The following is a 25,525-nucleotide window of genomic DNA, read 5'->3' as shown; positions in this document are numbered from 1 at the left end:
ACATGTGCTACAGAGAAAAGTAGAACTCACTTTGGTTCTGCTTGCTTTTTATGGGAAACATATGTTCCTGCTTAATATCACTGTACAATGCCAAAATCAAGCAAAGCATCGTGCATTCAGTTTGGACATATTCAAATGTATCTTTTCCTATCTAGAAGAAAAGCAACATTTTTATTTTTTAATAACAAATGAGTGAACTAAGCATGTTACTTAACTTAAAGTACAAGCTGAAATTTAAACAAAGTGATAGGATGAAATTTAAAAAACGCCTGAAAAGGGACTTGAACCCTGGACTCTCAGATTGAAAGTCTGATGCTCTACCGACTGAGATACCCAGGCCCTCTCCAGAAAAAAGTTTGTACATTTTTTAAGATTCTCTTCCTATTCATCGACCTGTACCCTAAGATATGCTGCTTTCTTTATGTCACTGTGCAAACTCAAAATCAAAGTCAACACTGTCTGCCAGCACAATGAGGTGTCAGGTTACATCTCTTTTTTAACTCTATGCATAGGAAAATGGGAAAGAGCAGTGTTGAGCACTCAGCCCAGTGAAAAGCTATCAGACTTGTGCAGTTACAAGCAGGTGGAGCTGCAACATCAAGCAATTGATTTAGCTTTCTCCAAAGCTGAATTCACATACGTACAGCTCAGTACTGATGTTTATTGTCTTTCATAATGTTGATGCCACATGTGCTACAGAGAAAAGTAGAACTCACTTTGGTTCTGCTTGCTTTTTATGGGAAACATATGTTCCTGCTTAATATCACTGTACAATGCAAAAATCAAGCAAAGCATCGTGCATTCAGTTTGGACATAATCAAATGTATCTTTTCCTATCTAGAACAAAAGCCACAATTTTTTTTTTTAATAACAAATGAGTGAACTAAGCATGTAACTTAACTTAAAGCACAAGCTGAAATTTAAACAAAGTGATAGGATGAAATTTGAAAGACGCCTGAACAGGGACTTGAACCCTGGACCCTCAGATTAAAAGTCTGATGCTCTACCGACTGAGCTACCCAGGCCCTCTCCAGAAAAAAGTTTGTACATTTTTTAAGATTCTCTTCCTATTCATCGACCTGTACCCTAAGATATGCTGCTTTCTTTATGTCACTGTGCAAACTCAAAATCAAAGTCAACACTGTCTGCCAGCACAATGAGGTGTCAGGTTACATCTCTTTTTTAACTCTATGCATAGGAAAATGGGAAAGAGCAGTGTTGAGCACTCAGCCCAGTGAAAAGCTATCAGACTTGGGCAGTTACAAGCAGGTGGAGCTGCAACATCAAGCAATTGATTTAGCTTTCTCCAAAGCTGAATTCACATACGTACAGCTCAGTACTGATGTTTATTGTCTTTCATAATGTTGATGCCACATGTGCTACAGAGAAAAGTAGAACTCACTTTGGTTCTGCTTGCTTTTTATGGGAAACATATGTTCCTGCTTAATATCACTGTACAATGCCAAAATCAAGCAAAGCATCGTGCATTCAGTTTGGACATATTCAAATGTATCTTTTCCTATCTAGAAGAAAAGCAACATTTTTATTTTTTAATAACAAATGAGTGAACTAAGCATGTAACTTAACTTAAAGCACAAGCTGAAATTTAAACAAAGTGATAGGATGAAATTTAAAAGACGCCTGAACAGGGACTTGAACCCTGGACCCTCAGATTAAAAGTCTGATGCTCTACCGACTGAGCTACCCAGGCCCTCTCCAGAAAAAAGTTTGTACATTTTTTAAGATTCTCTTCCTATTCATCGATCTGTACCCTAAGATATGCTGCTTTCTTTATGTCACTGTGCAAACTCAAAATCAAAGTCAACACTGTCTGCCAGCACAATGAGGTGTCAGGTTACATCTCTTTTTTAACTCTATGCATAGGAAAATGGGAAAGAGCAGTGTTGAGCACTCAGCCCAGTGAAAAGCTATCAGACTTGTGCAGTTACAAGCAGGTGGAGCTGCAACATCAAGCAATTGATTTAGCTTTCTCCAAAGCTGAATTCACATATGTACAGCTCAGTACTGATGTTTATTGTCTTTCATAATGTTGATGCCACATGTGCTACAGAGAAAAGTAGAACTCACTGTGGTTCTGCTTGCTTTTTATGGGAAACATATGTTCCTGCTTAATATCACTGTACAATGCCAAAATCAAGCAAAGCATCGTGCATTCAGTTTGGACATATTCAAATGTATCTTTTCCTATCTAGAAGAAAAGCAACATTTTTATTTTTTAATAACAAATGAGTGAACTAAGCATGTAACTTAACTTAAAGCACAAGCTGAAATTTAAACAAAGTGATAGGATGAAATTTAAAAGACGCCTGAACAGGGACTTGAACCCTGGACCCTCAGATTAAAAGTCTGATGCTCTACCGACTGAGCTACCCAGGCCCTCTCCAGAAAAAAGTTTGTACATTTTTTAAGATTCTCTTCCTATTCATCGATCTGTACCCTAAGATATGCTGCTTTCTTTATGTCACTGTGCAAACTCAAAATCAAAGTCAACACTGTCTGCCAGCACAATGAGGTGTCAGGTTACATCTCTTTTTTAACTCTATGCATAGGAAAATGGGAAAGAGCAGTGTTGAGCACTCAGCCCAGTGAAAAGCTATCAGACTTGTGCAGTTACAAGCAGGTGGAGCTGCAACATCAAGCAATTGATTTAGCTTTCTCCAAAGCTGAATTCACATATGTACAGCTCAGTACTGATGTTTATTGTCTTTCATAATGTTGATGCCACATGTGCTACAGAGAAAAGTAGAACTCACTGTGGTTCTGCTTGCTTTTTATGGGAAACATATGTTCCTGCTTAATATCACTGTACAATGCCAAAATCAAGCAAAGCATCGTGCATTCAGTTTGGACATATTCAAATGTATCTTTTCCTATCTAGAAGAAAAGCAACATTTTTATTTTTTAATAACAAATGAGTGAACTAAGCATGTAACTTAACTTAAAGCACAAGCTGAAATTTAAACAAAGTGATAGGATGAAATTTAAAAGACGCCTGAACAGGGACTTGAACCCTGGACCCTCAGATTAAAAGTCTGATGCTCTACCGACTGAGCTACCCAGGCCCTCTCCAGAAAAAAGTTTGTACATTTTTTAAGATTCTCTTCCTATTCATCGATCTGTACCCTAAGATATGCTGCTTTCTTTATGTCACTGTGCAAACTCAAAATCAAAGTCAACACTGCCAGCACAATGAGGTGTCAGGTTACATCTCTTTTTTAACTCTATGCATAGGAAAATGGGAAAGAGCAGTGTTGAGCACTCAGCCCAGTGAAAAGCTATCAGACTTGTGCAGTTAAAAGCAGGTGGAGCTGCAACATCAAGCAATTGATTTAGCTTTCTCCAAAGCTGAATTCACATACGTACAGCTCAGTACTGATGTTTATTGTCTTTCATAATGTTGATGCCACATATGCTACAGAGAAAAGTAGAACTCACTGTGGTTCTGCTTGCTTTTTATGGGAAACATATGTTCCTGCTTAATATCACTGTACAATGCCAAAATCAAGCAAAGCATCGTGCATTCAGTTTGGACATATTCAAATGTATCTTTTCCTATCTAGAAGAAAAACAATTATTTTTTAATAACAAATGAGTGAACTAAGCATGTAACTTAACTTAAAGCACAAGCTGAAATTTAAACAAAGTGATAGGATGAAATTTAAAAGACGCCTGAACAGGGACTTGAACCCTGGACCCTCAGATTAAAAGTCTGACGCTCTACCGACTGAGCTACCCAGGCCCTCTCCAGAAAAAAGTTTGTACATTTTTTAAGATTCTCTTCCTATTCATCGATCTGTACCCTAAGATATGCTGCTTTCTTTATGTCACTGTGCAAACTCAAAATCAAAGTCAACACTGCCAGCACAATGAGGTGTCAGGTTACATCTCTTTTTTAACTCTATGCATAGGAAAATGGGAAAGAGCAGTGTTGAGCACTCAGCCCAGTGAAAAGCTATCAGACTTGGGCAGTTACAAGCAGGTGGAGCTGCAACATCAAGCAATTGATTTAGCTTTCTCCAAAGCTGAATTCACATACGTACAGCTCAGTACTGATGTTTATTGTCTTTCATAATGTTGATGCCACATGTGCTACAGAGAAAAGTAGAACTCACTTTGGTTCTGCTTGCTTTTTATGGGAAACATATGTTCCTGCTTAATATCACTGTACAATGCCAAAATCAAGCAAAGCATCGTGCATTCAGTTTGGACATATTCAAATGTATCTTTTCCTATCTAGAAGAAAAGCAACATTTTTATTTTTTAATAACAAATGAGTGAACTAAGCATGTAACTTAACTTAAAGCACAAGCTGAAATTTAAACAAAGTGATAGGATGAAATTTAAAAGACGCCTGAACAGGGACTTGAACCCTGGACCCTCAGATTAAAAGTCTGATGCTCTACCGACTGAGCTACCCAGGCCCTCTCCAGAAAAAAGTTTGTACATTTTTTAAGATTCTCTTCCTATTCATCGATCTGTACCCTAAGATATGCTGCTTTCTTTATGTCACTGTGCAAACTCAAAATCAAAGTCAACACTGTCTGCCAGCACAATGAGGTGTCAGGTTACATCTCTTTTTTAACTCTATGCATAGGAAAATGGGAAAGAGCAGTGTTGAGCACTCAGCCCAGTGAAAAGCTATCAGACTTGTGCAGTTACAAGCAGGTGGAGCTGCAACATCAAGCAATTGATTTAGCTTTCTCCAAAGCTGAATTCACATATGTACAGCTCAGTACTGATGTTTATTGTCTTTCATAATGTTGATGCCACATGTGCTACAGAGAAAAGTAGAACTCACTGTGGTTCTGCTTGCTTTTTATGGGAAACATATGTTCCTGCTTAATATCACTGTACAATGCCAAAATCAAGCAAAGCATCGTGCATTCAGTTTGGACATATTCAAATATATCTTTTCCTATCTAGAAGAAAAGCAACATTTTTATTTTTTAATAACAAATGAGTGAACTAAGCATGTAACTTAACTTAAAGCACAAGCTGAAATTTAAACAAAGTGATAGGATGAAATTTAAAAGACGCCTGAACAGGGACTTGAACCCTGGACCCTCAGATTAAAAGTCTGATGCTCTACCGACTGAGCTACCCAGGCCCTCTCCAGAAAAAAGTTTGTACATTTTTTAAGATTCTCTTCCTATTCATCGATCTGTACCTTAAGATATGCTGCTTTCTTTATGTCACTGTGCAAACTCAAAATCAAAGTCAACACTGCCAGCACAATGAGGTGTCAGGTTACATCTCTTTTTTAACTCTATGCATTGGAAAATGGGAAAGAGCAGTGTTGAGCACTCAGCCCAGTGAAAAGCTATCAGACTTGTGCAGTTACAAGCAGGTGGAGCTGCAACATCAAGCAATTGATTTAGCTTTCTCCAAAGCTGAATTCACATACGTACAGCTCAGTACTGATGTTTATTGTCTTTCATAATGTTGATGCCACATGTGCTACAGAGAAAAGTAGAACTCACTTTGGTTCTGCTTGCTTTTTATGGGAAACATATGTTCCTGCTTAATATCACTGTACAATGCCAAAATCAAGCAAAGCATCGTGCATTCAGTTTGGACATATTCAAATGTATCTTTTCCTATCTAGAAGAAAAGCAACATTTTTATTTTTTAATAACAAATGAGTGAACTAAGCATGTAACTTAACTTAAAGCACAAGCTGAAATTTAAACAAAGTGATAGGATGAAATTTAAAAGATGCCTGAACAGGGACTTGAACCCTGGACCCTCAGATTAAAAGTCTGATGCTCTACCGACTGAGCTACCCAGGCCCTCTCCAGAAAAAAGTTTGTACATTTTTTTTCCTATTCATCGACCTGTACCCTAAGATATGCTGCTTTCTTTATGTCACTGTGCAAACTCAAAATCAAAGTCAACACTGTCTGCCAGCACAATGAGGTGTCAGGTTACATCTCTTTTTTAACTCTATGCATAGGAAAATGGGAAAGAGCAGTGTTGAGCACTCAGCCCAGTGAAAAGCTATCAGACTTGTGCAGTTACAAGCAGGTGGAGCTGCAACATCAAGCAATTGATTTAGCTTTCTCCAAAGCTGAATTCACATACGTACAGCTCAGTACTGATGTTTATTGTCTTTCATAATGTTGATGCCACATGTGCTACAGAGAAAAGTAGAACTCACTTTGGTTCTGCTTGCTTTTTATGGGAAACATATGTTCCTGCTTAATATCACTGTACAATGCCAAAATCAAGCAAAGCATCGTGCATTCAGTTTGGACATATTCAAATGTATCTTTTCCTATCTAGAAGAAAAGCAACATTTTTATTTTTTAATAACAAATGAGTGAACTAAGCATGTAACTTAACTTAAAGCACAAGCTGAAATTTAAACAAAGTGATAGGATGAAATTTAAAAGACGCCTGAACAGGGACTTGAACCCTGGACCCTCAGATTAAAAGTCTGATGCTCTACCGACTGAGCTACCCAGGCCCTCTCCACAAAAAAGTTTGTACATTTTTTAAGATTCTCTTCCTATTCATCGATCTGTACCCTAAGATATGCTGCTTTCTTTATGTCACTGTGCAAACTCAAAATCAAAGTCAACACTGCCAGCACAATGAGGTGTCAGGTTACATCTCTTTTTTAACTCTATGCATAGGAAAATGGGAAAGAGCAGTGTTGAGCACTCAGCCCAGTGAAAAGCTATCAGACTTGTGCAGTTACAAGCAGGTGGAGCTGCAACATCAAGCAATTGATTTAGCTTTCTCCAAAGCTGAATTCACATACGTACAGCTCAGTACTGTTGTTTATTGTCTTTCATAATGTTGATGCCACATGTGCTACAGAGAAAAGTAGAACTCACTGTGGTTCTGCTTGCTTTTTATGGGAAACATATGTTCCTGCTTAATATCACTGTACAATGCCAAAATCAAGCAAAGCATCGTGCATTCAGTTTGGACATATTCAAATGTATCTTTTCCTATCTAGAAGAAAAGCAACATTTTTATTTTTTAATAACAAATGAGTGAACTAAGCATGTAACTTAACTTAAAGCACAAGCTGAAATTTAAACAAAGTGATAGGATGAAATTTAAAAGACGCCTGAACAGGGACTTGAACCCTGGACCCTCAGATTAAAAGTCTGATGCTCTACCGACTGAGCTACCCAGGCCCTCTCCAGAAAAAAGTTTGTACATTTTTTAAGATTCTCTTCCTATTCATCGATCTGTACCCTAAGATATGCTGCTTTCTTTATGTCACTGTGCAAACTCAAAATCAAAGTCAACACTGCCAGCACAATGAGGTGTCAGGTTACATCTCTTTTTTAACTCTATGCATAGGAAAATGGGAAAGAGCAGTGTTGAGCACTCAGCCCAGTGAAAAGCTATCAGACTTGTGCAGTTACAAGCAGGTGGAGCTGCAACATCAAGCAATTGATTTAGCTTTCTCCAAAGCTGAATTCACATACGTACAGCTCAGTACTGATGTTTATTGTCTTTCATAATGTTGATGCCACATATGCTACAGAGAAAAGTAGAACTCACTGTGGTTCTGCTTGCTTTTTATGGGAAACATATGTTCCTGCTTAATATCACTGTACAATGCCAAAATCAAGCAAAGCATCGTGCATTCAGTTTGGACATATTCAAATGTATCTTTTCCTATCTAGAAGAAAAGCAACATTTTTATTTTTTAATAACAAATGAGTGAACTAAGCATGTAACTTAACTTAAAGCACAAGCTGAAATTTAAACAAAGTGATAGGATGAAATTTAAAAGACGCCTGAACAGGGACTTGAACCCTGGACCCTCAGATTAAAAGTCTGATGCTCTACCAACTGAGCTACCCAGGCCCTTTCCAGAAAAAAGTTTGTACATTTTTTAAGATTCTCTTCCTATTCATCGATCTGTACCCTAAGATATGCTGCTTTCTTTATGTCACTGTGCAAACTCAAAATCAAAGTCAACACTGCCAGCACAATGAGGTGTCAGGTTACATCTCTTTTTTAACTCTATGCATAGGAAAATGGGAAAGAGCAGTGTTGAGCACTCAGCCCAGTGAAAAGCTATCAGACTTGTGCAGTTACAAGCAGGTGGAGCTGCAACATCAAGCAATTGATTTAGCTTTCTCCAAAGCTGAATTCACATACGTACAGCTCAGTACTGATGTTTATTGTCTTTCATAATGTTGATGCCACATATGCTACAGAGAAAAGTAGAACTCACTGTGGTTCTGCTTGCTTTTTATGGGAAACATATGTTCCTGCTTAATATCACTGTACAATGCCAAAATCAAGCAAAGCATCGTGCATTCAGTTTGGACATATTCAAATGTATCTTTTCCTATCTAGAAGAAAAGCAACATTTTTATTTTTTAATAACAAATGAGTGAACTAAGCATGTAACTTAACTTAAAGCACAAGCTGAAATTTAAACAAAGTGATAGGATGAAATTTAAAAGACGCCTGAACAGGGACTTGAACCCTGGACCCTCAGATTAAAAGTCTGATGCTCTACCAACTGAGCTACCCAGGCCCTTTCCAGAAAAAAGTTTGTACATTTTTTAAGATTCTCTTCCTATTCATCGATCTGTACCCTAAGATATGCTGCTTTCTTTATGTCACTGTGCAAACTCAAAATCAAAGTCAACACTGCCAGCACAATGAGGTGTCAGGTTACATCTCTTTTTTAACTCTATGCATAGGAAAATGGGAAAGAGCAGTGTTGAGCACTCAGCCCAGTGAAAAGCTATCAGACTTGTGCAGTTACAAGCAGGTGGAGCTGCAACATCAAGCAATTGATTTAGCTTTCTCCAAAGCTGAATTCACATACGTACAGCTCAGTACTGATGTTTATTGTCTTTCATAATGTTGATGCCACATGTGCTACAGAGAAAAGTAGAACTCACTTTGGTTCTGCTTGCTTTTTATGGGAAACATATGTTCCTGCTTAATATCACTGTACAATGCCAAAATCAAGCAAAGCATCGTGCATTCAGTTTGGACATATTCAAATGTATCTTTTCCTATCTAGAAGAAAAGCAACATTTTTATTTTTTAATAACAAATGAGTGAACTAAGCATGTAACTTAACTTAAAGCACAAGCTGAAATTTAAACAAAGTGATAGGATGAAATTTAAAAGACGCCTGAACAGGGACTTGAACCCTGGACCCTCAGATTAAAAGTCTGATGCTCTACCGACTGAGCTACCCAGGCCCTCTCCAGAAAAAAGTTTGTACATTTTTTTTCCTATTCATCGACCTGTACCCTAAGATATGCTGCTTTCTTTATGTCACTGTGCAAACTCAAAATCAAAGTCAACACTGTCTGCCAGCACAATGAGGTGTCAGGTTACATCTCTTTTTTAACTCTATGCATAGGAAAATGGGAAAGAGCAGTGTTGAGCACTCAGCCCAGTGAAAAGCTATCAGACTTGTGCAGTTACAAGCAGGTGGAGCTGCAACATCAAGCCATTGATTTAGCTTTCTCCAAAGCTGAATTCACATACGTACAGCTCAGTACTGATGTTTATTGTCTTTCATAATGTTGATGCCACATGTGCTACAGAGAAAAGTAGAACTCACTTTGGTTCTGCTTGCTTTTTATGGGAAACATATGTTCCTGCTTAATATCACTGTACAATGCCAAAATCAAGCAAAGCATCGTGCATTCAGTTTGGACATATTCAAATGTATCTTTTCCTATCTAGAAGAAAAGCAACATTTTTATTTTTTAATAACAAATGAGTGAACTAAGCATGTAACTTAACTTAAAGCACAAGCTGAAATTTAAACAAAGTGATAGGATGAAATTTAAAAGACGCCTGAACAGGGACTTGAACCCTGGACCCTCAGATTAAAAGTCTGATGCTCTACCGACTGAGCTACCCAGGCCCTTTCCAGAAAAAAGTTTGTACATTTTTTAAGATTCTCTTCCTATTCATCGATCTGTACCCTAAGATATGCTGCTTTCTTTATGTCACTGTGCAAACTCAAAATCAAAGTCAACACTGCCAGCACTATGAGGTGTCAGGTTACATCTCTTTTTTAACTCTATGCATAGGAAAATGGGAAAGAGCAGTGTTGAGCACTCAGCCCAGTGAAAAGCTATCAGACTTGTGCAGTTACAAGCAGGTGGAGCTGCAACATCAAGCAATTGATTTAGCTTTCTCCAAAGCTGAATTCACATACGTACAGCTCAGTACTGATGTTTATTGTCTTTCATAATGTTGATGCCACATGTGCTACAGAGAAAAGTAGAACTCACTTTGGTTCTGCTTGCTTTTTATGGGAAACATATGTTCCTGCTTAATATCACTGTACAATGCCAAAATCAAGCAAAGCATCGTGCATTCAGTTTGGACATATTCAAATGTATCTTTTCCTATTTAGAAGAAAAGCAACATTTTTATTTTTTAATAACAAATGAGTGAACTAAGCATGTAACTTAACTTAAAGCACAAGCTGAAATTTAAACAAAGTGATAGGATGAAATTTAAAAGACGCCTGAACAGGGACTTGAACCCTGGACCCTCAGATTAAAAGTCTGATGCTCTACCGACTGAGCTACCCAGGCCCTCTCCAGAAAAAAGTTTGTACATTTTTTTTCCTATTCATCGACCTGTACCCTAAGATATGCTGCTTTCTTTATGTCACTGTGCAAACTCAAAATCAAAGTCAACACTGTCTGCCAGCACAATGAGGTGTCAGGTTACATCTCTTTTTTAACTCTATGCATAGGAAAATGGGAAAGAGCAGTGTTGAGCACTCAGCCCAGTGAAAAGCTATCAGACTTGTGCAGTTACAAGCAGGTGGAGCTGCAACATCAAGCCATTGATTTAGCTTTCTCCAAAGCTGAATTCACATACGTACAGCTCAGTACTGATGTTTATTGTCTTTCATAATGTTGATGCCACATGTGCTACAGAGAAAAGTAGAACTCACTTTGGTTCTGCTTGCTTTTTATGGGAAACATATGTTCCTGCTTAATATCACTGTACAATGCCAAAATCAAGCAAAGCATCGTGCATTCAGTTTGGACATATTCAAATGTATCTTTTCCTATCTAGAAGAAAAGCAACATTTTTATTTTTTAATAACAAATGAGTGAACTAAGCATGTAACTTAACTTAAAGCACAAGCTGAAATTTAAACAAAGTGATAGAATGAAATTTAAAAGACGCCTGAACAGGGACTTGAACCCTGGACCCTCAGATTAAAAGTCTGATGCTCTACCGACTGAGCTACCCAGGCCCTTTCCAGAAAAAAGTTTGTACATTTTTTAAGATTCTCTTCCTATTCATCGATCTGTACCCTAAGATATGCTGCTTTCTTTATGTCACTGTGCAAACTCAAAATCAAAGTCAACACTGCCAGCACAATGAGGTGTCAGGTTACATCTCTTTTTTAACTCTATGCATAGGAAAATGGGAAAGAGCAGTGTTGAGCACTCAGCCCAGTGAAAAGCTATCAGACTTGTGCAGTTACAAGCAGGTGGAGCTGCAACATCAAGCAATTGATTTAGCTTTCTCCAAAGCTGAATTCACATACGTACAGCTCAGTACTGATGTTTATTGTCTTTCATAATGTTGATGCCACATGTGCTACAGAGAAAAGTAGAACTCACTTTGGTTCTGCTTGCTTTTTATGGGAAACATATGTTCCTGCTTAATATCACTGTACAATGCCAAAATCAAGTAAAGCATCGTGCATTCAGTTTGGACATATTCAAATGTATCTTTTCCTATCTAGAAGAAAAGCAACATTTTTATTTTTTAATAACAAATGAGTGAACTAAGCATGTAACTTAACTTAAAGCACAAGCTGAAATTTAAACAAAGTGATAGGATGAAATTTAAAAGACGCCTGAACAGGGACTTGAACCCTGGACCCTCAGATTAAAAGTCTGATGCTCTACCGACTGAGCTACCCAGGCCCTCTCCAGAAAAAAGTTTGTACATTTTTTTTCCTATTCATCGACCTGTACCCTAAGATATGCTGCTTTCTTTATGTCACTGTGCAAACTCAAAATCAAAGTCAACACTGTCTGCCAGCACAATGAGGTGTCAGGTTACATCTCTTTTTTAACTCTATGCATAGGAAAATGGGAAAGAGCAGTGTTGAGCACTCAGCCCAGTGAAAAGCTATCAGACTTGTGCAGTTACAAGCAGGTGGAGCTGCAACATCAAGCAATTGATTTAGCTTTCTCCAAAGCTGAATTCACATACGTACAGCTCAGTACTGATGTTTATTGTCTTTCATAATGTTGATGCCACATGTGCTACAGAGAAAAGTAGAACTCACTTTGGTTCTGCTTGCTTTTTATGGGAAACATATGTTCCTGCTTAATATCACTGTACAATGCAAAAATCAAGCAAAGCATCGTGCATTCAGTTTGGACATAATCAAATGTATCTTTTCCTATCTAGAAGAAAAGCCACAATTTTTTTTTTTAATAACAAATGAGTGAACTAAGCATGTAACTTAACTTAAAGCACAAGCTGAAATTTAAACAAAGTGATAGGATGAAATTTAAAAAACGCCTGAACAGGGACTTGAACCCTGGACTCTCAGATTAAAAGTCTGATGCTCTACCGACTGAGATACCCAGGCCCTATCCAGAAAAAAGTTTGTACATTTTTTAAGATTCTCTTCCTATTCATCGACCTGTACCCTAAGATATGCTGCTTTCTTTATGTCACTGTGCAAACTCAAAATCAAAGTCAACACTGTCTGCCAGCACAATGAGGTGTCAGGTTACATCTCTTTTTTAACTCTATGCATAGGAAAATGGAAAAGAGCAGTGTTGAGCACTCAGCCCAGTGAAAAGCTATCAGACTTGTGCAGTTACAAGCAGGTGGAGCTGCAACATCAAGCAATTGATTTAGCTTTCTCCAAAGCTGAATTCACATACGTACAGCTCAGTACTGATGTTTATTGTCTTTCATAATGTTGATGCCACATGTGCTACAGAGAAAAGTAGAACTCACTTTGGTTCTGCTTGCTTTTTATGGGAAACATATGTTCCTGCTTAATATCACTGTACAATGCAAAAATCAAGCAAAGCATCGTGCATTCAGTTTGGACATAATCAAATGTATCTTTTCCTATCTAGAAGAAAAGCCACAATTTTTTTTTTTAATAACAAATGAGTGAACTAAGCATGTAACTTAACTTAAAGCACAAGCTGAAATTTAAACAAAGTGATAGGATGAAATTTGAAAGACGCCTGAACAGGGACTTGAACCCTGGACCCTCAGATTAAAAGTCTGATGCTCTACCGACTGAGCTACCCAGGCCCTCTCCAGAAAAAAGTTTGTACATTTTTTAAGATTCTCTTCCTATTCATCGACCTGTACCCTAAGATATGCTGCTTTCTTTATGTCACTGTGCAAACTCAAAATCAAAGTCAACACTGTCTGCCAGCACAATGAGGTGTCAGGTTACATCTCTTTTTTAACTCTATGCATAGGAAAATGGGAAAGAGCAGTGTTGAGCACTCAGCCCAGTGAAAAGCTATCAGACTTGTGCAGTTACAAGCAGGTGGAGCTGCAACATCAAGCAATTGATTTAGCTTTCTCCAAAGCTGAATTCACATACGTACAGCTCAGTACTGATGTTTATTGTCTTTCATAATGTTGATGCCACATGTGCTACAGAGAAAAGTAGAACTCACTTTGGTTCTGCTTGCTTTTTATGGGAAACATATGTTCCTGCTTAATATCACTGTACAATGCCAAAATCAAGCAAAGCATCGTGCATTCAGATTGGACATATTCAAATGTATCTTTTCCTATCTAGAAGAAAAGCAACATTTTTATTTTTTAATAACAAATGAGTGAACTAAGCATGTAACTTAACTTAAAGTACAAGCTGAAATTTAAACAAAGTGATAGGATGAAATTTAAAAAACGCCTGAACAGGGACTTGAACCCTGGACTCTCAGATTAAAAGTCTGATGCTCTACCGACTGAGATACCCAGGCCCTCTCCAGAAAAAAGTTTGTACATTTTTTAAGATTCTCTTCCTATTCATCGATCTGTACCCTAAGATATGCTGCTTTCTTTATGTCACTGTGCAAACTCAAAATCAAAGTCAACACTGTCTGCCAGCACAATGAGGTGTCAGGTTACATCTCTTTTTTAACTCTATGCATAGGAAAATGGGAAAGAGCAGTGTTGAGCACTCAGCCCAGTGAAAAGCTATCAGACTTGTGCAGTTACAAGCAGGTGGAGCTGCAACATCAAGCAATTGATTTAGCTTTCTCCAAAGCTGAATTCACATACGTACAGCTCAGTACTGATGTTTATTGTCTTTCATAATGTTGATGCCACATGTGCTACAGAGAAAAGTAGAACTCACTTTGGTTCTGCTTGCTTTTTATGGGAAACATATGTTCCTGCTTAATATCACTGTACAATGCCAAAATCAAGCAAAGCATCGTGCATTCAGTTTGGACATATTCAAATGTATCTTTTCCTATCTAGAAGAAAAGCAACATTTTTATTTTTTAATAACAAATGAGTGAACTAAGCATGTAACTTAACTTAAAGCACAAGCTGAAATTTAAACAAAGTGATAGGATGAAATTTAAAAGACGCCTGAACAGGGACTTGAACCCTGGACCCTCAGATTAAAAGTCTGATGCTCTACCGACTGAGCTACCCAGGCCCTCTCCAGAGAAAAGTTTGTACATTTTTTTTCCTATTCATCGACCTGTACCCTAAGATATGCTGCTTTCTTTATGTCACTGTGCAAACTCAAAATCAAAGTCAACACTGTCTGCCAGCACAATGAGGTGTCAGGTTACATCTCTTTTTTTAACTCTATGCATAGGAAAATGGGAAAGAGCAGTGTTGAGCACTCAGCCCAGTGAAAAGCTATCAGACTTGTGCAGTTACAAGCAGGTGGAGCTGCAACATCAAGCAATTGATTTAGCTTTCTCCAAAGCTGAATTCACATACGTACAGCTCAGTACTGATGTTTATTGTCTTTCATAATGTTGATGCCACATGTGCTACAGAGAAAAGTAGAACTCACTTTGGTTCTGCTTGCTTTTTATGGGAAACATATGTTCCTGCTTAATATCACTGTACAATGCCAAAATCAAGCAAAGCATCGTGCATTCAGTTTGGACATATTCAAATGTATCTTTTCCTATCTAGAAGAAAAGCAACATTTTTATTTTTTAATAACAAATGAGTGAACTAAGCATGTAACTTAACTTAAAGTACAAGCTGAAATTTAAACAAAGTGATAGGATGAAATTTAAAAAACGCCTGAACAGGGACTTGAACCCTGGACTCTCAGATTAAAAGTCTGATGCTCTACCGACTGAGATACCCAGGCCCTCTCCAGAAAAAAGTTTGTACATTTTTTAAGATTCTCTTCCTATTCATCGATCTGTACCCTAAGATATGCTGCTTTCTTTATGTCACTGTGCAAACTCAAAATCAAAGTCAACACTGTCTGCCAGCACAATGAGGTGTCAGGTTACATCTCTTTTTTAACTCTATGCATAGGAAAATGGGAAAGAGCAGTGTTGAGCACTCAGCCCAGTGAAAAGCTATCAGACTTGTGCAGTTACAAGCAGGTGGAGCTGCAACATCAAGCAATTGATTTAGCTTTCTCCAAAGCTGAATTCACATACGTACAGCTCAGTGCTGATGTTTATTGTCTTTCATAATGTTGATGCCACATGTGCTACAGAGAAAAGTAGAAATCACTTTGGTTCTGCTTGCTTTTTATGGGAAACATATGTTCCTGCTTAATATCACTGTACAATGCCAAAATCAAGCAAAGCATCGTGCATTCAGTTTGGACATATTCAAATGTATCTTTTCCTATCTAGAAGAAAAGCAACAGTTTTATTTTTTAATAACAAATGAGTGAACTAAGCATGTAACTTAACTTAAAGTACAAGCTGAAATTTAAACAAAGTGATAGGATGAAATTTAAAAAACGCCTGAACAGGGACTTGAACCCTGGACCCTCAGATTAAAAGTCTGATGCTCTACCGACTGAGCTACCCAGGCCCTCTCCAGAAAAAAGTTTGTACATTTTTTAAGATTCTCTTCCTATTCATCGATCTGTACCCTAAGATATGCTGCTTTCTTTATGTCACTGTGCAAACTCAAAATCAAAGTCAACACTGTCTGCCAGCACAATGAGGTGTCAGGTTACATCTCTTTTTTAACTCTATGCATAGGAAAATGGGAAAGAGCAGTGTTGAGCACTCAGCCCAGTGAAAAGCTATCAGACTTGTGCAGTTACAAGCAGGTGGAGCTGCAACATCAAGCAATTGATTTAGCTTTCTCCAAAGCTGAATTCACATACGTACAGCTCAGTACTGATGTTTATTGTCTTTCATAATGTTGATGCCACATGTGCTACAGAGAAAAGTAGAACTCACTGTGGTTCTGCTTGCTTTTTATGGGAAACATATGTTCCTGCTTAATATCACTGTACAATGCCAAAATCAAGCAAAGCATCGTGCATTCAGTTTGGACATATTCAAATGTATCTTTTCCTATCTAGAAGAAAAGCAACATTTTTATTTTTTAATAACAAATGAGTGAACTAAGCATGTAACTTAACTTAAAGCACAAGCTGAAATTTAAACAAAGTGATAGGATGAAATTTAAAAGACGCCTGAACAGGGACTTGAACCCTGGACCCTCAGATTAAAAGTCTGATGCTCTACCGACTGAGCTACCCAGGCCCTCTCCAGAAAAAAGTTTGTACATTTTTTAAGATTCTCTTCCTATTCATCGATCTGTACCCTAAGATATGCTGCTTTCTTTAAGTCACTGTGCAAACTCAAAATCAAAGTCAACACTGCCAGCACAATGAGGTGTCAGGTTACATCTCTTTTTTAACTCTATGCATAGGAAAATGGGAAAGAGCAGTGTTGAGCACTCAGCCCAGTGAAAAGCTATCAGACTTGTGCAGTTACAAGCAGGTGGAGCTGCAACATCAAGCAATTGATTTAGCTTTCTCCAAAGCTGAATTCACATACGTACAGCTCAGTACTGATGTTTATTGTCTTTCATAATGTTGATGCCACATGTGCTACAGAGAAAAGTAGAACTCACTGTGGTTCTGCTTGCTTTTTATGGGAAACATATGTTCCTGCTTAATATCACTGTACAATGCCAAAATCAAGCAAAGCATCGTGCATTCAGTTTGGACATATTCAAATGTATCTTTTCCTATCTAGAAGAAAAGCAACATTTTTATTTTTTAATAACAAATGAGTGAACTAAGCATGTAACTTAACTTAAAGCACAAGCTGAAATTTAAACAAAGTGATAGGATGAAATTTAAAAGACGCCTGAACAGGGACTTGAACCCTGGACCCTCAGATTAAAAGTCTGATGCTCTACCGACTGAGCTACCCAGGCCCTCTCCAGAAAAAAGTTTGTACATTTTTTAAGATTCTCTTCCTATTCATCGATCTGTACCCTAAGATATGCTGCTTTCTTTATGTCACTGTGCAAACTCAAAATCAAAGTCAACACTGCCAGCACAATGAGGTGTCAGGTTACATCTCTTTTTTAACTCTATGCATAGGAAAATGGGAAAGAGCAGTGTTGAGCACTCAGCCCAGTGAAAAGCTATCAGACTTGTGCAGTTACAAGCAGGTGGAGCTGCAACATCAAGCAATTGATTTAGCTTTCTCCAAAGCTGAATTCACATACGTACAGCTCAGTACTGATGTTTATTGTCTTTCATAATGTTGATGCCACATGTGCTACAGAGAAAAGTAGAACTCACTTTGGTTCTGCTTGCTTTTTATGGGAAACATATGTTCCTGCTTAATATCACTGTACAATGCCAAAATCAAGCAAAGCATCGTGCATTCAGTTTGGACATATTCAAATGTATCTTTTCCTATCTAGAAGAAAAGCAACATTTTTTTTTTTTAATAACAAATGAGTGAACTAAGCATGTAACTTAACTTAAAGCACAAGCTGAAATTTAAACAAAGTGATAGGATGAAATTTGAAAGACGCCTGAACAGGGACTTGAACCCTGGACCCTCAGATTAAAAGTCTGATGCTCTACCGACTGAGCTACCCAGGCCCTCTCCAGAAAAAAGTTTGTACATTTTTTAAGATTCTCTTCCTATTCATCGACCTGTACCCTAAGATATGCTGCTTTCTTTATGTCACTGTGCAAACTCAAAATCAATGTCAACACTGTCTGCCAGCACAATGAGGTGTCAGGTTACATCTCTTTTTTAACTCTATGCATAGGAAAATGGGAAAGAGCAGTGTTGAGCACTCAGCCCAGTGAAAAGCTATCAGACTTGTGCAGTTACAAGCAGGTGGAGCTGCAACATCAAGCAATTGATTTAGCTTTCTCCAAAGCTGAATTCACATACGTACAGCTCAGTACTGATGTTTATTGTCTTTCATAATGTTGATGCCACATGTGCTACAGAGAAAAGTAGAACTCACTTTGGTTCTGCTTGCTTTTTATGGGAAACATATGTTCCTGCTTAATATCACTGTACAATGCCAAAATCAAGCAAAGCATCGTGCATTCAGATTGGACATATTCAAATGTATCTTTTCCTATCTAGAAGAAAAGCAACATTTTTATTTTTTAATAACAAATGAGTGAACTAAGCATGTAACTTAACTTAAAGCACAAGCTGAAATTTAAACAAAGTGATAGGATGAAATTTGAAAGACGCCTGAACAGGGACTTGAACCCTGGACCCTCAGATTAAAAGTCTGATGCTCTACCGACTGAGCTACCCAGGCCCTCTCCAGAAAAAAGTTTGTACATTTTTTAAGATTCTCTTCCTATTCATCGACCTGTACCCTAAGATATGCTGCTTTCTTTATGTCACTGTGCAAACTCAAAATCAATGTCAACACTGTCTGCCAGCACAATGAGGTGTCAGGTTACATCTCTTTTTTAACTCTATGCATAGGAAAATGGGAAAGAGCAGTGTTGAGCACTCAGCCCAGTGAAAAGCTATCAGACTTGTGCAGTTACAAGCAGGTGGAGCTGCAACATCAAGCAATTGATTTAGCTTTCTCCAAAGCTGAATTCACATACGTACAGCTCAGTACTGATGTTTATTGTCTTTCATAATGTTGATGCCACATGTGCTACAGAGAAAAGTAGAACTCACTGTGGTTCTGCTTGCTTTTTATGGGAAACATATGTTCCTGCTTAATATCACTGTACAATGCCAAAATCAAGCAAAGCATCGTGCATTCAGTTTGGACATATTCAAATGTATCTTTTCCTATCTAGAAGAAAAGCAACATTTTTATTTTTTAATAACAAATGAGTGAACTAAGCATGTAACTTAACTTAAAGCACAAGCTGAAATTTAAACAAAGTGATAGGATGAAATTTAAAAGACGCCTGAACAGGGACTTGAACCCTGGACCCTCAGATTAAAAGTCTGATGCTCTACCGACTGAGCTACCCAGGCCCTCTCCAGAAAAAAGTTTGTACATTTTTTAAGATTCTCTTCCTATTCATCGATCTGTACCCTAAGATATGCTGCTTTCTTTATGTCACTGTGCAAACTCAAAATCAAAGTCAACACTGCCAGCACAATGAGGTGTCAGGTTACATCTCTTTTTTAACTCTATGCATAGGAAAATGGGAAAGAGCAGTGTTGAGCACTCAGCCCAGTGAAAAGCTATCAGACTTGTGCAGTTACAAGCAGGTGGAGCTGCAACATCAAGCAATTGATTTAGCTTTCTCCAAAGCTGAATTCACATACGTACAGCTCAGTACTGATGTTTATTGTCTTTCATAATGTTGATGCCACATGTGCTACAGAGAAAAGTAGAACTCACTTTGGTTCTGCTTGCTTTTTATGGGAAACATATGTTCCTGCTTAATATCACTGTACAATGCCAAAATCAAGCAAAGCATCGTGCATTCAGTTTGGACATATTCAAATGTATCTTTTCCTATCTAGAAGAAAAGCAACATTTTTATTTTTTAATAACAAATGAGTGAACTAAGCATGTAACTTAACTTAAAGCACAAGCTGAAATTTAAACAAAGTGATAGGATGAAATTTAAAAGACACCTGAACAGGGACTTGAACCCTGGACCCTCAGATTAAAAGTCTGATGCTCTACCGACTGAGCTACCCAGGCCCTCTCCAGAAAAAAGTTTGTACATTTTTTAAGATTCTCTTCCTATTCATCGATCTGTACCCTAAGATATGCTGCTTTCTTTAAGTCACTGTGCAAACTCAAAATCAAAGTCAACACTGCCAGCACAATGAGGTGTCAGGTTACATCTCTTTTTTAACTCTATGCATAGGAAAATGGGAAAGAGCAGTGTTGAGCACTCAGCCCAGTGAAAAGCTATCAGACTTGTGCAGTTACAAGCAGGTGGAGCTGCAACATCAAGCAATTGATTTAGCTTTCTCCAAAGCTGAATTCACATACGTACAGCTCAGTACTGATGTTTATTGTCTTTCATAATGTTGATGCCACATGTGCTACAGAGAAAAGTAGAACTCACTGTGGTTCTGCTTGCTTTTTATGGGAAACATATGTTCCTGCTTAATATCACTGTACAATGCCAAAATCAAGCAAAGCATCGTGCATTCAGTTTGGACATATTCAAATGTATCTTTTCCTATCTAGAAGAAAAGCAACATTTTTATTTTTTAATAACAAATGAGTGAACTAAGCATGTAACTTAACTTAAAGCACAAGCTGAAATTTAAACAAAGTGATAGGATGAAATTTAAAAGACGCCTGAACAGGGACTTGAACCCTGGACCCTCAGATTAAAAGTCTGATGCTCTACCGACTGAGCTACCCAGGCCCTCTCCAGAAAAAAGTTTGTACATTTTTTAAGATTCTCTTCCTATTCATCGATCTGTACCCTAAGATATGCTGCTTTCTTTATGTCACTGTGCAAACTCAAAATCAAAGTCAACACTGCCAGCACAATGAGGTGTCAGGTTACATCTCTTTTTTAACTCTATGCATAGGAAAATGGGAAAGAGCAGTGTTGAGCACTCAGCCCAGTGAAAAGCTATCAGACTTGTGCAGTTACAAGCAGGTGGAGCTGCAACATCAAGCAATTGATTTAGCTTTCTCCAAAGCTGAATTCACATACGTACAGCTCAGTACTGATGTTTATTGTCTTTCATAATGTTGATGCCACATGTGCTACAGAGAAAAGTAGAACTCACTTTGGTTCTGCTTGCTTTTTATGGGAAACATATGTTCCTGCTTAATATCACTGTACAATGCCAAAATCAAGCAAAGCATCGTGCATTCAGTTTGGACATATTCAAATGTATCTTTTCCTATCTAGAAGAAAAGCAACATTTTTTTTTTTTAATAACAAATGAGTGAACTAAGCATGTAACTTAACTTAAAGCACAAGCTGAAATTTAAACAAAGTGATAGGATGAAATTTGAAAGACGCCTGAACAGGGACTTGAACCCTGGACCCTCAGATTAAAAGTCTGATGCTCTACCGACTGAGCTACCCAGGCCCTCTCCAGAAAAAAGTTTGTACATTTTTTAAGATTCTCTTCCTATTCATCGACCTGTACCCTAAGATATGCTGCTTTCTTTATGTCACTGTGCAAACTCAAAATCAATGTCAACACTGTCTGCCAGCACAATGAGGTGTCAGGTTACATCTCTTTTTTAACTCTATGCATAGGAAAATGGGAAAGAGCAGTGTTGAGCACTCAGCCCAGTGAAAAGCTATCAGACTTGTGCAGTTACAAGCAGGTGGAGCTGCAACATCAAGCAATTGATTTAGCTTTCTCCAAAGCTGAATTCACATACGTACAGCTCAGTACTGATGTTTATTGTCTTTCATAATGTTGATGCCACATGTGCTACAGAGAAAAGTAGAACTCACTTTGGTTCTGCTTGCTTTTTATGGGAAACATATGTTCCTGCTTAATATCACTGTACAATGCCAAAATCAAGCAAAGCATCGTGCATTCAGATTGGACATATTCAAATGTATCTTTTCCTATCTAGAAGAAAAGCAACATTTTTATTTTTTAATAACAAATGAGTGAACTAAGCATGTAACTTAACTTAAAGCACAAGCTGAAATTTAAACAAAGTGATAGGATGAAATTTGAAAGACGCCTGAACAGGGACTTGAACCCTGGACCCTCAGATTAAAAGTCTGATGCTCTACCGACTGAGCTACCCAGGCCCTCTCCAGAAAAAAGTTTGTACATTTTTTAAGATTCTCTTCCTATTCATCGACCTGTACCCTAAGATATGCTGCTTTCTTTATGTCACTGTGCAAACTCAAAATCAATGTCAACACTGTCTGCCAGCACAATGAGGTGTCAGGTTACATCTCTTTTTTAACTCTATGCATAGGAAAATGGGAAAGAGCAGTGTTGAGCACTCAGCCCAGTGAAAAGCTATCAGACTTGTGCAGTTACAAGCAGGTGGAGCTGCAACATCAAGCAATTGATTTAGCTTTCTCCAAAGCTGAATTCACATACGTACAGCTCAGTACTGATGTTTATTGTCTTTCATAATGTTGATGCCACATGTGCTACAGAGAAAAGTAGAACTCACTGTGGTTCTGCTTGCTTTTTATGGGAAACATATGTTCCTGCTTAATATCACTGTACAATGCCAAAATCAAGCAAAGCATCGTGCATTCAGTTTGGACATATTCAAATGTATCTTTTCCTATCTAGAAGAAAAGCAACATTTTTATTTTTTAATAACAAATGAGTGAACTAAGCATGTAACTTAACTTAAAGCACAAGCTGAAATTTAAACAAAGTGATAGGATGAAATTTAAAAGACGCCTGAACAGGGACTTGAACCCTGGACCCTCAGATTAAAAGTCTGATGCTCTACCGACTGAGCTACCCAGGCCCTCTCCAGAAAAAAGTTTGTACATTTTTTAAGATTCTCTTCCTATTCATCGATCTGTACCCTAAGATATGCTGCTTTCTTTATGTCACTGTGCAAACTCAAAATCAAAGTCAACACTGCCAGCACAATGAGGTGTCAGGTTACATCTCTTTTTTAACTCTATGCATAGGAAAATGGGAAAGAGCAGTGTTGAGCACTCAGCCCAGTGAAAAGCTATCAGACTTGTGCAGTTACAAGCAGGTGGAGCTGCAACATCAAGCAATTGATTTAGCTTTCTCCAAAGCTGAATTCACATACGTACAGCTCAGTACTGATGTTTATTGTCTTTCATAATGTTGATGCCACATGTGCTACAGAGAAAAGTAGAACTCACTTTGGTTCTGCTTGCTTTTTATGGGAAACATATGTTCCTGCTTAATATCACTGTACAATGCCAAAATCAAGCAAAGCATCGTGCATTCAGTTTGGACATATTCAAATGTATCTTTTCCTATCTAGAAGAAAAGCAACATTTTTTTTTTTTAATAACAAATGAGTGAACTAAGCATGTAACTTAACTTAAAGCACAAGCTGAAATTTAAACAAAGTGATAGGATGAAATTTGAAAGACGCCTGAACAGGGACTTGAACCCTGGACCCTCAGATTAAAAGTCTGATGCTCTACCGACTGAGCTACCCAGGCCCTCTCCAGAAAAAAGTTTGTACATTTTTTAAGATTCTCTTCCTATTCATCGACCTGTACCCTAAGATATGCTGCTTTCTTTATGTCACTGTGCAAACTCAAAATCAATGTCAACACTGTCTGCCAGCACAATGAGGTGTCAGGTTACATCTCTTTTTTAACTCTATGCATAGGAAAATGGGAAAGAGCAGTGTTGAGCACTCAGCCCAGTGAAAAGCTATCAGACTTGTGCAGTTACAAGCAGGTGGAGCTGCAACATCAAGCAATTGATTTAGCTTTCTCCAAAGCTGAATTCACATACGTACAGCTCAGTACTGATGTTTATTGTCTTTCATAATGTTGATGCCACATGTGCTACAGAGAAAAGTAGAACTCACTTTGGTTCTGCTTGCTTTTTATGGGAAACATATGTTCCTGCTTAATATCACTGTACAATGCCAAAATCAAGCAAAGCATCGTGCATTCAGATTGGACATATTCAAATGTATCTTTTCCTATCTAGAAGAAAAGCAACATTTTTATTTTTTAATAACAAATGAGTGAACTAAGCATGTAACTTAACTTAAAGTACAAGCTGAAATTTAAACAAAGTGATAGGATGAAATTTAAAAAACGCCTGAACAGGGACTTGAACCCTGGACTCTCAGATTAAAAGTCTGATGCTCTACCGACTGAGATACCCAGGCCCTCTCCAGAAAAAAGTTTGTACATTTTTTAAGATTCTCTTCCTATTCATCGATCTGTACCCTAAGATATGCTGCTTTCTTTATGTCACTGTGCAAACTCAAAATCAAAGTCAACACTGTCTGCCAGCACAATGAGGTGTCAGGTTACATCTCTTTTTTAACTCTATGCATAGGAAAATGGGAAAGAGCAGTGTTGAGCACTCAGCCCAGTGAAAAGCTATCAGACTTGTGCAGTTACAAGCAGGTGGAGCTGCAACATCAAGCAATTGATTTAGCTTTCTCCAAAGCTGAATTCACATACGTACAGCTCAGTACTGATGTTTATTGTCTTTCATAATGTTGATGCCACATGTGCTACAGAGAAAAGTAGAACTCACTTTGGTTCTGCTTGCTTTTTATGGGAAACACATGTTCCTGCTTAATATCACTGTACAATGCCAAAATCAAGCAAAGCATCGTGCATTCAGTTTGGACATATTCAAATGTATCTTTTCCTATCTAGAAGAAAAGCAACATTTTTATTTTTTAATAACAAATGAGTGAACTAAGCATGTAACTTAACTTAAAGCACAAGCTGAAATTTAAACAAAGTGATAGGATGAAATTTAAAAGACGCCTGAACAGGGACTTGAACCCTGGACCCTCAGATTAAAAGTCTGATGCTCTACCGACTGAGCTACCCAGGCCCTCTCCAGAAAAAAGTTTGTACATTTTTTAAGATTCTCTTCCTATTCATCGACCTGTACCCTAAAATATGCTGCTTTCTTTATGTCACTGTGCAAACTCAAAATCAAAGTCAACACTGTCTGCCAGCACAATGAGGTGTCAGGTTACATCTCTTTTTTAACTCTATGCATAGGAAAATGGGAAAGAGCAGTGTTGAGCACTCAGCCCAGTGAAAAGCTATCAGACTTGTGCAGTTACAAGCAGGTGGAGCTGCAACATCAAGCAATTGATTTAGCTTTCTCCAAAGCTGAATTCACATACGTACAGCTCAGTACTGATGTTTATTGTCTTTCATAATGTTGATGCCACATGTGCTACAGAGAAAAGTAGAACTCACTTTGGTTCTGCTTGCTTTTTATGGGAAACATATGTTCCTGCTTAATATCACTGTACAATGCAAAAATCAAGCAAAGCATCGTGCATTCAGTTTGGACATAATCAAATGTATCTTTTCCTATCTAGAAGAAAAGCCACAATTTTTTTTTTTAATAACAAATGAGTGAACTAAGCATGTAACTTAACTTAAAGCACAAGCTGAAATTTAAACAAAGTGATAGGA

The 25,525-nt window shown here is 37.8% G+C and overlaps 32 non-coding genes across 32 annotated transcripts; all 32 read right to left on the bottom strand.

Moving 5' to 3' along the window:
* Nucleotides 1–266: 266 nt before the first annotated feature.
* TRNAE-UUC (transfer RNA glutamic acid (anticodon UUC)) lies at nt 267–339 on the bottom strand. Its single transcript has one exon. It is a non-coding gene; the product is annotated as a tRNA-Glu (tRNA).
* Nucleotides 340–952: 613 nt separating this feature from the next.
* On the bottom strand, nt 953–1,025 carry TRNAK-UUU (transfer RNA lysine (anticodon UUU)). The gene has a single exon. It is a non-coding gene; the product is annotated as a tRNA-Lys (tRNA).
* Nucleotides 1,026–1,638: 613 nt separating this feature from the next.
* TRNAK-UUU (transfer RNA lysine (anticodon UUU)) lies at nt 1,639–1,711 on the bottom strand. Its single transcript has one exon. It is a non-coding gene; the product is annotated as a tRNA-Lys (tRNA).
* Nucleotides 1,712–2,324: 613 nt separating this feature from the next.
* On the bottom strand, nt 2,325–2,397 carry TRNAK-UUU (transfer RNA lysine (anticodon UUU)). The gene has a single exon. It is a non-coding gene; the product is annotated as a tRNA-Lys (tRNA).
* A 613-nt stretch (nt 2,398–3,010) lies between these two features.
* Nucleotides 3,011–3,083, bottom strand: TRNAK-UUU (transfer RNA lysine (anticodon UUU)). Its single transcript has one exon. It is a non-coding gene; the product is annotated as a tRNA-Lys (tRNA).
* A 604-nt stretch (nt 3,084–3,687) lies between these two features.
* On the bottom strand, nt 3,688–3,760 carry TRNAK-UUU (transfer RNA lysine (anticodon UUU)). Its single transcript has one exon. It is a non-coding gene; the product is annotated as a tRNA-Lys (tRNA).
* A 609-nt stretch (nt 3,761–4,369) lies between these two features.
* Nucleotides 4,370–4,442, bottom strand: TRNAK-UUU (transfer RNA lysine (anticodon UUU)). Its single transcript has one exon. It is a non-coding gene; the product is annotated as a tRNA-Lys (tRNA).
* Nucleotides 4,443–5,055: 613 nt separating this feature from the next.
* Nucleotides 5,056–5,128, bottom strand: TRNAK-UUU (transfer RNA lysine (anticodon UUU)). Its single transcript has one exon. It is a non-coding gene; the product is annotated as a tRNA-Lys (tRNA).
* Nucleotides 5,129–5,737: 609 nt separating this feature from the next.
* TRNAK-UUU (transfer RNA lysine (anticodon UUU)) lies at nt 5,738–5,810 on the bottom strand. Its single transcript has one exon. It is a non-coding gene; the product is annotated as a tRNA-Lys (tRNA).
* A 604-nt stretch (nt 5,811–6,414) lies between these two features.
* Nucleotides 6,415–6,487, bottom strand: TRNAK-UUU (transfer RNA lysine (anticodon UUU)). Its single transcript has one exon. It is a non-coding gene; the product is annotated as a tRNA-Lys (tRNA).
* Nucleotides 6,488–7,096: 609 nt separating this feature from the next.
* TRNAK-UUU (transfer RNA lysine (anticodon UUU)) lies at nt 7,097–7,169 on the bottom strand. The gene has a single exon. It is a non-coding gene; the product is annotated as a tRNA-Lys (tRNA).
* A 609-nt stretch (nt 7,170–7,778) lies between these two features.
* TRNAK-UUU (transfer RNA lysine (anticodon UUU)) lies at nt 7,779–7,851 on the bottom strand. The gene has a single exon. It is a non-coding gene; the product is annotated as a tRNA-Lys (tRNA).
* Nucleotides 7,852–8,460: 609 nt separating this feature from the next.
* On the bottom strand, nt 8,461–8,533 carry TRNAK-UUU (transfer RNA lysine (anticodon UUU)). The gene has a single exon. It is a non-coding gene; the product is annotated as a tRNA-Lys (tRNA).
* Nucleotides 8,534–9,142: 609 nt separating this feature from the next.
* On the bottom strand, nt 9,143–9,215 carry TRNAK-UUU (transfer RNA lysine (anticodon UUU)). The gene has a single exon. It is a non-coding gene; the product is annotated as a tRNA-Lys (tRNA).
* A 604-nt stretch (nt 9,216–9,819) lies between these two features.
* TRNAK-UUU (transfer RNA lysine (anticodon UUU)) lies at nt 9,820–9,892 on the bottom strand. The gene has a single exon. It is a non-coding gene; the product is annotated as a tRNA-Lys (tRNA).
* Nucleotides 9,893–10,501: 609 nt separating this feature from the next.
* Nucleotides 10,502–10,574, bottom strand: TRNAK-UUU (transfer RNA lysine (anticodon UUU)). Its single transcript has one exon. It is a non-coding gene; the product is annotated as a tRNA-Lys (tRNA).
* A 604-nt stretch (nt 10,575–11,178) lies between these two features.
* Nucleotides 11,179–11,251, bottom strand: TRNAK-UUU (transfer RNA lysine (anticodon UUU)). The gene has a single exon. It is a non-coding gene; the product is annotated as a tRNA-Lys (tRNA).
* Nucleotides 11,252–11,860: 609 nt separating this feature from the next.
* On the bottom strand, nt 11,861–11,933 carry TRNAK-UUU (transfer RNA lysine (anticodon UUU)). Its single transcript has one exon. It is a non-coding gene; the product is annotated as a tRNA-Lys (tRNA).
* Nucleotides 11,934–13,223: 1,290 nt separating this feature from the next.
* On the bottom strand, nt 13,224–13,296 carry TRNAK-UUU (transfer RNA lysine (anticodon UUU)). The gene has a single exon. It is a non-coding gene; the product is annotated as a tRNA-Lys (tRNA).
* A 1,299-nt stretch (nt 13,297–14,595) lies between these two features.
* TRNAK-UUU (transfer RNA lysine (anticodon UUU)) lies at nt 14,596–14,668 on the bottom strand. Its single transcript has one exon. It is a non-coding gene; the product is annotated as a tRNA-Lys (tRNA).
* Nucleotides 14,669–15,959: 1,291 nt separating this feature from the next.
* Nucleotides 15,960–16,032, bottom strand: TRNAK-UUU (transfer RNA lysine (anticodon UUU)). Its single transcript has one exon. It is a non-coding gene; the product is annotated as a tRNA-Lys (tRNA).
* A 613-nt stretch (nt 16,033–16,645) lies between these two features.
* On the bottom strand, nt 16,646–16,718 carry TRNAK-UUU (transfer RNA lysine (anticodon UUU)). The gene has a single exon. It is a non-coding gene; the product is annotated as a tRNA-Lys (tRNA).
* A 609-nt stretch (nt 16,719–17,327) lies between these two features.
* Nucleotides 17,328–17,400, bottom strand: TRNAK-UUU (transfer RNA lysine (anticodon UUU)). Its single transcript has one exon. It is a non-coding gene; the product is annotated as a tRNA-Lys (tRNA).
* Nucleotides 17,401–18,009: 609 nt separating this feature from the next.
* Nucleotides 18,010–18,082, bottom strand: TRNAK-UUU (transfer RNA lysine (anticodon UUU)). Its single transcript has one exon. It is a non-coding gene; the product is annotated as a tRNA-Lys (tRNA).
* Nucleotides 18,083–18,695: 613 nt separating this feature from the next.
* On the bottom strand, nt 18,696–18,768 carry TRNAK-UUU (transfer RNA lysine (anticodon UUU)). The gene has a single exon. It is a non-coding gene; the product is annotated as a tRNA-Lys (tRNA).
* A 613-nt stretch (nt 18,769–19,381) lies between these two features.
* TRNAK-UUU (transfer RNA lysine (anticodon UUU)) lies at nt 19,382–19,454 on the bottom strand. The gene has a single exon. It is a non-coding gene; the product is annotated as a tRNA-Lys (tRNA).
* Nucleotides 19,455–20,745: 1,291 nt separating this feature from the next.
* TRNAK-UUU (transfer RNA lysine (anticodon UUU)) lies at nt 20,746–20,818 on the bottom strand. Its single transcript has one exon. It is a non-coding gene; the product is annotated as a tRNA-Lys (tRNA).
* A 609-nt stretch (nt 20,819–21,427) lies between these two features.
* TRNAK-UUU (transfer RNA lysine (anticodon UUU)) lies at nt 21,428–21,500 on the bottom strand. Its single transcript has one exon. It is a non-coding gene; the product is annotated as a tRNA-Lys (tRNA).
* Nucleotides 21,501–22,113: 613 nt separating this feature from the next.
* TRNAK-UUU (transfer RNA lysine (anticodon UUU)) lies at nt 22,114–22,186 on the bottom strand. The gene has a single exon. It is a non-coding gene; the product is annotated as a tRNA-Lys (tRNA).
* A 613-nt stretch (nt 22,187–22,799) lies between these two features.
* On the bottom strand, nt 22,800–22,872 carry TRNAK-UUU (transfer RNA lysine (anticodon UUU)). Its single transcript has one exon. It is a non-coding gene; the product is annotated as a tRNA-Lys (tRNA).
* A 609-nt stretch (nt 22,873–23,481) lies between these two features.
* On the bottom strand, nt 23,482–23,554 carry TRNAK-UUU (transfer RNA lysine (anticodon UUU)). Its single transcript has one exon. It is a non-coding gene; the product is annotated as a tRNA-Lys (tRNA).
* Nucleotides 23,555–24,853: 1,299 nt separating this feature from the next.
* Nucleotides 24,854–24,926, bottom strand: TRNAK-UUU (transfer RNA lysine (anticodon UUU)). Its single transcript has one exon. It is a non-coding gene; the product is annotated as a tRNA-Lys (tRNA).
* Between the last annotated feature and the right edge of the window lie 599 nt (nt 24,927–25,525).

The sequence above is a fragment of the Ranitomeya variabilis genome, chromosome 1, assembly GCF_051348905.1.
Source record: "Ranitomeya variabilis isolate aRanVar5 chromosome 1, aRanVar5.hap1, whole genome shotgun sequence".
Lineage (NCBI taxonomy): Eukaryota > Metazoa > Chordata > Amphibia > Anura > Dendrobatidae > Ranitomeya > Ranitomeya variabilis.
This window is presented reverse-complemented; position numbering and strand designations above follow the sequence as displayed.